The sequence below is a fragment of the Sus scrofa genome, chromosome 7 (genome assembly GCF_054392235.1).
Source record: "Sus scrofa isolate SSC_HxYL_T2T_F1_AM1 chromosome 7, Sscrofa_HxYL_maternal_Yorkshire_Landrace_v2.0, whole genome shotgun sequence".
Lineage (NCBI taxonomy): Eukaryota > Metazoa > Chordata > Mammalia > Artiodactyla > Suidae > Sus > Sus scrofa.
Window position 1 is genome coordinate 55,780,039 of NC_139389.1, and position 13,778 is coordinate 55,793,816.

At 42.2% G+C, this 13,778-nt stretch overlaps 2 long non-coding RNA genes across 3 annotated transcripts in view; one reads left to right on the plus strand and one right to left on the minus strand.

Moving 5' to 3' along the window:
* The window catches only part of LOC146401594 (uncharacterized), a 154,276-nt gene that overhangs the window by 100,567 nt on the left and 39,931 nt on the right, over positions 1 to 13,778 (plus strand). The window lies entirely within an intron of this gene.
* Positions 1 to 13,778, minus strand: part of LOC110261710 (uncharacterized) — a 105,588-nt gene that overhangs the window by 13,194 nt on the left and 78,616 nt on the right. For both annotated transcript variants that reach the window (XR_014810280.1, XR_002346175.2), the window contains 2 exons: positions 13,424 to 13,511; positions 12,676 to 12,768 (listed from right to left, as the gene is read on the minus strand). This is a non-coding gene — a long non-coding RNA (uncharacterized LOC110261710). The remainder of the gene's footprint in view (positions 1 to 12,675; positions 12,769 to 13,423; positions 13,512 to 13,778) is intronic.

The window sequence follows — 13,778 nt, forward strand, 5'->3', positions numbered from 1 at the left end:
ACTAACCATCTGACCCTAACACTATAACCCTATACCTAACACTAAACCTGAACTTAACACTCTATCCCAAACTCTATCCTTAACCCTATACTAACACTAACCCTAACCCTCTAACCCTAACACTAACACTAAGCCTAAACCTAACGATCTAAACCTAACAGGAACCCTAACCCTAACCCAAACCCTAAACCCTTAACCCTAAACACTAACCCGTAAACCAAAACCTAAAAAAGCCCCTAACACTAAGCTAACGCTAAGTAGAACCCTAATCATAACCCTAACCCTGAACTTATCCCGAAACCTAACCCAAACCCTAAACCTAACCCTAACCAGAAACCTAAACCGAAACTTAACCCTAACACTCACCATAACCCAACACTAAGCCTAACAATACCCCTATACCTACCTAACCCTATCCGTAAGCCTAAATCTTGCCCTAACCCAAAACCTAACCCTAGACTTAAGCCTAAACCTAATACGAGCCCTAAGGCTCATCATAGCCATAAGACTAATGCTGACACTAAAACTAGCCCTAAGAATAACACTAGACCTAAATCAAACCCTAACCCTAGCCTAAGACGAACCCTGACCCTAACACTAGACCAAAGCCTAAATATAATCCTAACCCTAAACCTAAGCCCTAAGCTTATCAATAGCCCTAAGCCTAATCCTAACAATAAGCCTAACACTAACCCAAAACCTAAACCTAACCCTAACACTAGCCCTAGGCCTAATCCTAACCCTTACCCAAAGCCCAAGCCTAAGCCTAACCCTAAGCCTAAACCTAATCGTAAACATAAGACTATCCCTACCCTAACCCTGATCCTAACCCTAATCATAACCCTAAAATGACCCCAAACCTTAACTTAACCCTCTAACCCTAACCCTCTAACCCGAACCCTAAACCTAATCCTAACCCGAACCCTAAGAGCTAAATCTAAGCCTAACCGTAAACCTAACCCTATACCTAATCCTAACCCTGTAACCCTAACACTATAACCCCAACACTAATCCTAAACTTAACACTCTGTCCCTGAACCTATACCTAACCCTCTAACCATAAACCTAACCCTAAACCTAAACCTAACATCCTAACCCTAACAGGGACCCAAAACCTAAACATAACCCTAACCCTAAGCCTAACCCTAACCTAAGTATAAGCCTAACCCTAATCCTAAACCTAAACATAAGCATAAACCTAACCCTCTAAGCTTAACACTATAAACCTAAACCTAAACGTAACCCTAAACATATCCCTAAAACTAACCCTCTAACCGTAACAATATAACCCTATTTTTACACTAATTCTCAACTTAACACTCTGTCCCTAACCCTATCTGTAACACTAATCCTAACAATAACCCTAAACCTATAACCAGAAACCTAACCCTAAGCCTAAAATTGTCTAACTGTAAGAGTACCATAACACTAACCATAAACCTAAACCCCTAACCCTAACAACTAACCCTTAAAACAAAGCCTAACCCCAAGCCGAACACTAAGCCTAGCCCTAACACTATCATGAAACTAAACCCTAAATCGAAACATAACCTGAAAGCTAACTCTAACCCTAAACGGAAACCTAACATGAAACTTAACAATAATCCTAAATCTAACCCAACACTAAGCCTAACCATAGCCCTCTGCCTAACCCTATCCATAAGCCTAAACCTAGCCCTAACTCTAACCCTAACCCTAGACCGAAGCCTAAACCTAACACTAGCCCTAAGCCTAACCATAACCATAAGACCAATACTGACACTAAAACTAGCCCTAAACCTAAATCTAGACATAAATCAAACCCTAACCCTAGCCATGAGACTAACCCTGACCCTAACACTAGACATAAGTGTAAATATAATCAAAACCCTAAACCTATACACCAAGCTTAACCCTAAGCCTAACACTAAGCCTAACCCTACCAATTAGCCTAAGCCTAACCTAGCCCTAAGACTAACCCTGACCCTAACCCTAACCCTAATCATAACCATAATCATAAGACTTTGCTGACAGTAAAACTAGCCCTAACCCTAACCCTAGAACTAAATCGAACCATAAACCTAGACCTAAGTGTAACCCTGACCCTAACACTAGACCTAAGCTAAACATAATTCTAAACCTAAACCTAGCACTAAGCCTAACACTAAGCCTAAGCCTAACCCTAGCCCTAAGAAAAACCCTGAACCTAAACCTAGACCTAAGCCTAACACTAACCATAACCCTATACATAGAACTAAGCCCTAAAACTAAGCCTAAGCCTAACCCTAGCCCTAAGACTAACCCTGAACCTAAACCTAGACCTAAGCCTAACACTAACCCTAACACTAACAATAACCCTAGCCATAGGATTAAACCTGAACTTAACACAACACCTAAGCCTAAAACTAACCCTTACCTAACACTAATTCTAAACCTAACCCTAACCATAAGCCTAACACTAACCTTACCCTAACCCTAAACCTAAGCCTAGCCCTAGCCATAACCCTAAAAGTAACACTAACACTAACACGTAAACCTAACCCTAACCATAAACCTAAACCTAACCCTATGCTAAAACTAAACCTAAATCTAACCCTAGCCCTAGCTCTAACTGTAACCCTAACACTAAGCCTAACCCTAACCCTAACCATAGCTATAAGACTAACTCTAAACCTAACCTAACAATCCAACCATAACCCTTGAACACTAACACTAACACTCAATCCTAACCCTAAAACTAAACTTACTTAACCCTAAACCTAACCCTCTAACCATAACACTATAACCCTAAACCTAACCCTAAACCTAAAACTAGCCCTAAACCTAATCCTAACCATAACCATCTAACCCTAACACTATAAACCTATACCTAACACTAAACCTGAACATAACACTCTATCCCAAACCCTATCCTTAACCCTAAATTAATACTAACCCTTACCCTCTAACCCTCAGACTAACACTATGCCTAAACATAAACGTCTAACCATAACAGGAACCCTAATACTAAGCCTATTCCTAAACACCTAACCCTAACCAACACCTAAGCCAAACAATAACACTAACCCTAACACTAAGCCTAACCACAAGCCTAAAGCTAACACTAAAACTAACCCTAACCCTAAACCTAAGCCTAACACGAGACATAGCCCTAACCCTAACCTAAGTCTAACCCTAACCCTAACACTAAACCTAACCCTAACCCTAGCCTGAAACCTAACCTTAACCCTGACACTAACCCTAAACCTACCCTAAAACTAATCCTAACCCTAATCCTAAACCCAATCCTAACCCTATACCTAACCCTAACCCTATACCTTGCCCTAACATTAACACTAACCCTAAGCCTAACCCTAACACTAAACCTAACACTAACCCTAAACCTAGCCCTTAAAATAACCCTAACGCTAAGCCTAAGCCTAAACCTAAATCTAACCCTAAAACTAACCCTAATCCTAAACCTAAACATAAGCATAAACCTAACCCTCTAAGCTTAACACTATAAACCTAAACATAATCCTAAACCTAACATAACCCTAACCCTAAACCTAACCATAAACCTAAAAGTACCCCTAACCCTAAACCTAACCCTCTAACCCTAACAATCTAACCCAAACCATAAACCTAATCTTAACACTAAATCTAACACTAACCACTAAACCTAACAATAACCTTAAAACTAAGCACTAAGCCTATACCTGGCCCTAAGCCTAACCCTAAGCCTAAGCCTAAAACTAGGCCAAACTCTACCAATAAGCGTAAGCCTAATGCTAGCCCTAAGACTAAACCTGACCTTAAACCTAGACCTAAGCCTAACCCTAACCCTAAACCTATCCTTAAGATTAATCCTGACTCTAACCCTAGACCTAAGACTAAACCTAACCCGAAAACTAAAACTAACCATAAACCTAACCCTGACCCAACAAAACCCTACACCTAAGCCTAAGCCTAACACTAAGCATAAACTTAGCCCTAAACATAAGCATAAGCCAAATCTGAAGCCTAAACCTAAACCTACCTGCCCTAACCCTGGCCCTAAGCTTAACAAACCCTACACATAAGCCTAAACCTAACTCTAAGCGTGAACGTAGCCCTAAGGCTAAGGCTAAGCTTAAGGCTAAACCTAAGCCTAAATATAACACTAACCCTAAAAACTAAACCTAACCCTAAACCCGAACCCGAACCCTATCCCTAACCTTAGGCCTAGCCCTAACCCTAAACCTAACACAATCCCTAAGAATAACCCTGAACCTAACCCTAGACCTAAGCCTAAACCTAAACATAACCCTAAGCCTAAGCAAAACCATAAACATAACCCTAACCCTAGCTTTAAGACTAACACTAAACATAACCCTAAACCTGACCCTAACCCTAACCCTAAAACTACCGCTAACCCTAACCATCTAACACTAAACCTAATCCTAAAACTAACACTAACCCTAAACCTAAACATAACCCTAACACTATAACCCTATAAATAACCCTAAACCTCAACTTAACCCTCTATCCCTAACCATAAATTTAACATAAACCTAACACTAACCCTAACACTCTAACCTTAAACCTAACACTAAGCCTAAACAGGAACCCTAACCCTAACAGGAACCCTAACAATAACCCTAACCCCCTAACCCTAACCACTAACTCCTAAAACAAAACCTAACACTAACCCTAAACCTAAGCCAAACCCTAAGCCTAAACCTAACCCTATCCAGAAACCTACCCCTAAACAGAAAACTAACATGAACCCTAAACAAAACACCATTTGGAAACATAACCCAAAACTTAACCCTAAACCTAACCCTAAACATAACCCTAAACTTAACCCTACCCAAAACTAGGCCTAACCATATCCCTATGCCTTACACTATCCCTAAGCCTAAACCTAGCCCTAACCCTAACCCTAGACCGAAGCTGAAACCTAACAATAGCCCTAAGCCTAACCATAGCCATAAGACCAATGCTGACCCTAAAACAGGACTAAGCCTAACTCTAGACCTAAATCGAACCCTAACGCTAGCCATAAGACTAACCATGAACCTAACAATAGACCTAAGCCTAAACATACTCCTAACCCTAAATATAAGCCCTAGGCCTATCCCTAACCTAAGCCTAACCCTAAGCTGAAGCCTAACACTAAGCATAACCCTACCAATAAGCCTAAGCTTAAGCCTAGCCCTAAGACTAACCCTGATCCTAACCCTAGACCTAAGCCTAAACCTAACCCTAACACTAACCCTAGGCCTAAGGCTAACAAAAACCCAGCCCTAAGTCTAAGCCTAACACTCAGCCTAACCCTTGCCCTAACCCTAACTCTAACCCTAACGTGAATTCTAATGGTAATCCTCACCCTAACACTAGCCCTAATCAAAACACTAACCCTAACCCTAACCATAAACCTAAATGTAAACCGAACCGTAAACCTAATCCTAACCCTAACACTATAACCCTAACCCTTAACATAAACATAAAATTAACCATAAACCTAACCCTAACCATCTAACCCTAATCTATAACCCTATACCTAACACTAAACCTGAACTTAACACTCTATCCCAAACACTACCCTTAATCCTAAAATAACACTAACACTAACCCCCTAACACTAACACTAAGCCTAATCCTAATCATCTAACACTAACAGGAACACTAAACCTAAGACTAACTCTAAACCTGTAAACCAAACCCTAAACCAAAACCCAACCCTAACCTACCCCTACCCCTTCAGCTAACCCTAACCCTCTAAACGTAACATCTAAACAGAACCCTAAACCTAATCCTTACCATAAACCTAACCCTAAACCTAAACCTAACCCTGACCCTAACCGTAAACCTAACCGAAAATCTACCCCAACCATAAACGAACCCTCTAACACTAACCTTCTAACCCTAACCTGAAACCTAACCCTAACCCTAAGCCTAACCCTAACCCTATATATAATCCTAAGCCTAACACTAGCCCTAAGACTAAAACTGGCCCTAACCCTAACCCTAAACCTAAGCCTAAACCTAAACCTCTAACCCTAAAAGTAACCCTAACACTACCGCAACACGAACTCCCTAACATTAGCCCTAACCCTAAGCCTAACCCTGACCAAAACCCTAAACATAACCCAAATCCAGGAATAGCCATAGCCGAATCATGCAAATCCTGAAGGCTAAACCTATCCCTAAACCTAAGACTAAATGTAGACCTAAGCCAAAACCTAACACTGGCCCCAAGACTAACCATAGCCATAAGAATAATGCTGACGCTAATACATAAACCTAACCCTAACCATAATGCTAAACTTAACCAGAGCCCTAAACCTAACCCTAACTCTAGCCCTAAGACTAACCCTGAACCTAACCCTAGACCTAAGCCTAACCCTAAAAATAAAACTAACCCAAAGCCTAAGCCTAAGCCTAACCATAACCCTAACCCTAACCATAACCGTAAACCTAAGCCTAACCCTAATCCTAACCCCAAACCTAAACCTAGCCCTAAGCCTAAACCTAGTGCTAAGATAACCCTGGCCCTAATCCTAGACTTAAGCTCATACCTAACCCTAAACGTAACCCTAAGCCTAACAAAAAACAACCCCTAAACCTAAGCCTAACAAAAAACAACCCCTAAACCTAAGCCTAACACTAAGCCTAAACCTAGCCCTAAGCCTAAGACTAAGAAACTAACCCTAACCCTAAACCCTAACACTAACATTAAAACCTAACCCTAAACCAAACCTTAAACCTAGACCTAACCCTAATCTTAGCCCTAAGACAAAGCCTAAGACTAGACCTAACCCTAAGCCTAAGCTTAAACCTAACCCTAACCTTAACCAGAGCCAAAAATCTAACCCTAAACTGAGCCATAAGCCTTACCCTAACCCTAAACCCAACCCTAAACCTAAGACTAACCAGGACCCTAACCCTAGACATAAGCATAACCCTAACAATGACTCTAACCCTAAGCCTAAGCCTAAACTTAACCCTAGCCCAGCCATAAGACTACCCATAAACCAAACCCTAACACTGACCCTAACCCTGACCCTAACCCTAGCCATAAGACTAGCCCAAAACCTAATGGTAGCCCTAACCATAAAACTACCCCTAAACCTAAATCTAACCCTCTAAACCTAACATTCTAACACTAAACTGAAACCTTACCCTAACCCTAACCCAACACTAAGCCTAATCATAGCCCTAGGCCTAACACTACCCCTAAGCCTAAACCTACCCCTAACCCTAAGCCTAACCCTAGACAGAGGCCTAAACCTAACACTAGCCCAAAGACTAACCATAGCAATAAGACTAATGCTGACACTAAAACTAGCCCTAAGGCTAACCCTAGACCTAAATCGACCCTAATTCTAGCCCCGAGATAAACCCTGACCCTAACACTAGACCTGAGCCTAAACATAATCCTAACCCTAAACCTAAGACCTAAGCCTATCCCTATCCCTAAGCCTAACCCTAAGCCTAACACTAAGCCTAACCCTACCATTAAGCCTAAGCCTAACCCTAGCCCTAAGACTAAACCAGAACCTAATCCTAAACCTAACCCTAAAACTACAACTACCATAAACATAACCCTCTAACCCTAACACTAAACCTAAATCTAATGGTAGCCCTAACCCTAAACATAGCCCTAAAACTAACCCTGACCCTAACACTAGACCTAAGCCTAACCCTAACCCTAAGCCTAACTCTAAACATAACTCTAACAGAGGCCATAAGACTAACTCTAAATCTAACCCTAAGCATGACACTACCATAACCCTAGGCCTAAAACTTCCCCACCACTAAACCTAACCCTCTAACCATAGCCCTCTAACCCTAACCAAAAACCTAACCCTAACTCAAATCCTAAACACAGCCATAGCCCTAGCCCTAGCCCTAACTCAAACCCTAACCCTAAACCTAACCTTAAACCTAACCTTAAACATATCCCTAACCCTAGCCCTAAGACTACTCTGACCCTAAACTAGACCTAAGCCTAACCATAGACCTAAACCGAACCATAACCCTAGCCATAAAACTAACCCTATACCTAACCCTAACCCTGACCATAAAATTACCCCTAAACCTAAACCTAACCCTCAAACCCAGCACTTTAACCCAAACCCTAAAAATAATCCTAACACTAAATATAACCCCTAAAACTATCCCTAACCATAACCCTAAACCTAATCCTAAACCAAACTGTAACCCTAACCATCTAACCATAACACTATAAGCCTAACCCTAACCCTAAACCTAAACTTTGCACTCTAACCCAAACCTTATACCTAACCCTCATACTAACACTAAACATAAACATCTAACCCTGAAGCTAATCCTAAGCCTAAACCTAACTGTCTAAACCTAAGAGTAAAATTAATATTAACCCTAAACCTAACTCCCTAACCCTATCCACTAACCTCTAAACAAAACCCTAATCCTAAGCCTAACACTAAGCCTAAACCTAACAATATAACCAAACCTAACCCTAAACTGAAAACTAACCTGAACCCTAAACCTAACCTAACCAGAAAACTAACCAAAACCTAACCCTAAAGCTAAAACTACACATAACCCCCTCTAACCCTAACCTTCAAAACCTAAACTAAATCCAAACCCTAACCCTAAATATAACCTTAACCCTAACCCAACAATAATCTAAACCTAGTCCTATGCCTAACCCTATCCCTAAGCTTAAATATAGCCCTAACCCTTAGCCTAAACCTAAGCCTAATCCTAGACCTAAGCCTAAACCTAACAGAGCTCTAAGCCTAACCATAGCCATAAGACTAATGCTGACATTAAAAGAAACCCTAAGCTTAACCTTACAAATAATGCGAACCATAACCCTAGAACTAAGACTAACTGTGACCCTAACCCTAGCACTAAGCCTAACAAAACCCTGCCCCTAAACCTAAGCCTAAACCTAGCTCTAAACTAAGACTAACACTAAGCCTAAACCTGGCCATAAGCCTAATCCTAACCATAAACATAACCCAAAGCCTAAACCTAAACCTAATCCTAACCCAAAACTTAACCCTAAGCCTAATCCGAAACCTAACCTAGCCATTGGACTAACCTTACCCTAATTTAGCCCTAATCCTAATCCTGAACCAAACCCTAAACCTAAACCTAACACCAACACTAAAATTAACACTAGACCTAAAAATAACGGTAACCATAGCCCTAAGACTAACCATGACCCTAACCCTAAAACTAAGCCATAACAATAGCCATAAGACTAATGCTGACAGATAAAAGAAGCCATAAGGATAACACTACACCTAAATCGAACCATAACCCTAGACCTAAGACTCGCCCTGACTCTAAAACTAGACCAAAGAATAAACAAAATTCTAACACAAAACCTAAAACCTAATACTGTACCTAGACATAAGCCTAAGTATAACACTAAGCCTAAACCTACAAATAAGCCTAATCATAACCCTGGACCTAAGAGTAAACATGACCCAAATCATAGAACTAAGACTGAACCTAGACCTAAGTCTAAACCAAACACTAGCCATAAGACTAACCCTGACCCTAACCCTAGACCTAGCTGAAACTTAACTCTAAACATAACCCTAACCCTAAACCTAAGCCTAGCACAGAACCTAACAAAACCCTAGCCCTAAAACTAATCCTAACCCTAACCCAAAGCCTAAGCTAACACTAAGGGTAAACATAGGCTTAAGCCTAAACCTAAACCTAACCGTACCACTAACTATAACCCTAACCCTAATCCTATAACACTAACTCTCTGTGCCTAACCAGAAACCTAACCCTAACACTAACCCAAACCGAACACTAAGCCTAATAATAGCCCGAAGCCTACCGCTATCCCTAAGCCTAAACCTAGCCCTAACTCTAATACTAAAACTAGACCTAAGCCTAAACAAAATTCTAACCCTAAACCTAAGCCCTAAGACTATACCTAGCCCAAATCTAACCCTAAGACGAAACCTAACACTAAGCCTAACCCTACAAATAAGCCTAAGCCTAACCCTAGACCTCAGAGTAAACCTGACCCTAATCCTAGACCTAAGACTGAACCTAAACCGAACCCTAAACCTGACCCTAGCCATAAGACTAACCCTGACCCTAACCCTAGACCTAAGCATAAACCTAATGCTAAACTAACACTAGGCCTAAACCTAAGCCTAGCCCTAAGCCTAAACCTACCCCTACTCCTAACCCTAACCCTGGCCATGAGACTAACCCTAACCCTAACCCTAAACCTCAAGCTAACCCTGACCCTAATCCTAACCCTAACCCTAAATCTAGCCCTAAACCTAGATCTAAACCTAAGCCTAGCCCTAATCCTAAATGTGAACCTAAACCAAACTGTAAAATAACCCTAGCCCTAACCCAAACCCTAACCCTACCCTAAGACTAAACATGACCCTAACCCTGGACCTAAGCCTAACCCGAAACCTAACACTAAGCCTAATACTAAGCCTAACCCTAACCCTAAACCAAACCCTAACAGTAAAGCTAACGATAACCCTGACCTTAACCCTAAACCTAACCCTAAAACGAACCCTAACCATGAACCTAATCCTCTAACATTAAAACTCCAACCCTAACCCTAAAACTAATTGTAACATTATCACTAAACCTAATCCCTAACCTAACCCTAAACCTAAACCTAACACTAACACTAACCTTAAACCTAACAGTAACCAAAGCCTAAACCTAACCCAATGTCTGACCCTAAGCCTAAGCCTAACCCTAACCCTAACCCTATCCCTATCCCTAGGCCCTAGGTCTAACAAAATGCTACCCCTAATCCTAAACCTAAACATAGCTCTAAGCATAAGCCTAACCCGAACCCTAAATAAACACTAACCAGAAACCTAACCGGAAACCTAAGACTAAACCTACCCTAACCCTAACCCTAACAATAACCCAACACTAATATACCCATAGCCTTAGGCCTAACCCTATCCCTAAGCCTAAACCTAGCCCTAAACCTAAGCCTAAACCTAACACTAGCCCTAAGCCTAACCATAGCCATAAGACTAATGCGGACACTAAAACTAGCCCTAAGCCTAAACCTAGACCTAAATAGAACCCTAACCCTAGCACTAAGAATAACCCGGACTCTAATATTAGAACTAAGCCTAAACATAATCCTAATGCTAAACCTAAACCCTAAGCCTATCCCTAGCCCCAAGTCTACACCGAAGCCTAAGACTGACACTAAGCAGAAACCTACCAATAAGCCTAACCCTAACCCTAACCCTTGCCATAAGACTAACCCTGACCCTAACCCTAGACCTAACCCTAAACCAAACCCTAAGCCTGAGACTAAACCTAAAACTAAACCTAGCCCTAAGCCTAAAATAACCCTAAGCCTAAGCCTAAGCCTAAAATAACCCTAAGCCTAAGCCTAACACTAAGCCTAACCCTACAAATAAGCCTAAGTCTAACCCTAGACCTCAGAGTAAACCTGACCCTAATCCTAGACCTAAGACTGAACCTAAACCGAACCCTAAACCTGACCCTAGCCATAAGACTAACCCTGACCCTAACCCTAGACCTAAGCATAAACCTAATGCTAAACCTAACACTAGGCCTAAACCTAAGCCTAGCCCTAAGCCTAAGGCTACCACTATGCCTAAACCTACCCCTACACCTACCCGTAAACCTAACCCTGGCCATGAGACTAACCCTAACCCTAACCCTAAACCTAACCCTAACCCTAAACCTAAACCTAACCCTGACCCTAATCCTAACCCTAACGTTAAAACTACCCATAACCAAAACCAAGCACTCAAACACTATTCCTCTAATCCTAACCTGAAGCCTAACCCGAATCTAATGACACACTAAGCCTACCAATAGCCCTATGCCTAAGCCTAAACCTAACACTAACCCTAAGTCTAACCCTAGACACAAGCCTCAACCCAACACCAGCCTTAGCCTATATAGCCATAAGACTAAAGTTGACACTAAAAATAGCCCCAAGCATAAACCTAGACTTATGTAGAACCGTAACACTAGCCCTAAGACTAACCGTGACCCTAAAAGTAGACCTAAGCCTAATCCATACCATAAACCTAAGCCGGAAGCCTATCACGAGCTCTAAGCCGAATGCTAAGTCTACGCTAACACTAAGCCTTAACCTACCAATAAGCCTAAGCCTAACCCTAGCCCTAAGACTAATCCTGACCCTAATCCTAGACCTAAGCCTAGGTATAAGACTAACCCTAACCCTAACACCAAACCTGACTTTAAAACTACCCATAACCCTAAACCTAACACTCTAAACATCACCATCTAATCCTAACCCGAAAAATAACCCTATACCTAACCCTAACCATAACACAACACCATAGCCCTATGACTAACCCTATCCCTAGGCCTAAAACTAGCCCAAACCCTAAGCCTAACGCTACACCTGAGTCTAAACCTAACACTAGCCCTAAGACTAACCATAGCCATAAACTAATGCTGACACTAAAACTAGCCCTAAGCCTAAACCTAGACCTAAATTGAACCCTAACCTAGCCCTAAGACTAACCCTGACCCTAACATTAGACCTAAGCCTAACATAATCCTAAACATAATTCTAAGAGTCAGCCAGGATACTCACCCCACACCCTGAAATCAATGACACCACTTTGTAAGTCATGTGAACAGACCCCTCATTGATCAGCACCATTCAACCCTGGGACCCAGCATGAAACCAAGGACCATCAAGCCTTTATATACCTTGTCCAGTTTTAGGTAGCTAGCTACCTTGCAACAGGTGTCTGGCAGAGGAGGAAGAGGCTTGGGGGCAGGGAAAAATGCTTGAGGAGATCTCTAGAGAGAAAGAGAAATGGTATGAGCACAGCCTGCACCCCCTAAACCACTGTGTTGACACAGTCCGTTCACAAACAGAAGGCCTACTTTCCAGAAGTACAAATCCACATGGACCAGCCTGATTATAGCAAAGTGTAGGGAAAAATCCCAGCCAGATATTTCTGGGTCCAGAGTTTTGCATTCAACCCATTATGGGGACTCAGACTAGAGACAGCCTGTCAAATTCTCTAGCAGTTGGGCCACCAGACCAAGGACCCATCTCCAAACTTGCCTCCAAGCCTGAAGGTGAGGTCTGGGACCTGTGATGGGGGCAGGGGGATCTCTTGTGCTCTGGTGCCAGATGGTGCTAATCTGCTCTAACAGCAACTCTCAGCATTTCCTCTGCCTCCACATAGTAACCTTGGCCTGCACTGGCCTGGAACACTTGTCAGTGTGATGTTCTTACCCCTCTCCCTCTCATCACACACAAATACACATGGGAGTGACTTACTCATAGCGGGCCAGGCCACTCACCATACCCAACTTTATGCCAATGCCTGAAGTCAGCAACACTCCTATTTAAGTCAGGACAGCAGGCTTAGAATCAGCAGCCTTCCTCCCCATGACTCTGCTTGTAATCCTAAACAACCCAGCCGTGATTCATGATTCACCTTACATGGTTTTAGAGAGCTTCCTTTGAATGGGTGTCCTTCAGAGGCTGAAGCAGCTCAGGTGCAGAGGGAAGATGAAGCTCGTGGACATCTCTGGAGAAAAAGAGCTCAGCCATGAGCACAGCCCACCCAACCCCCAAAATGCAACAGCGCAGACACACAATATTCATCACCTGAAGCCCAGCTTTCCAGAAGCCAAACTCCCCACCAGGCTTATTCTAGAAAACTGCACATCCAACATTCAAGCCAGGTGGTTCCGGATCCAGAGTTCTGCTTGCAAACATGCAAAGGACTCTCAGACCACAGACTGCCTATCAAACTCCGTAAACTTGGGGCCACCCAACCAGATAGGAATTGAAT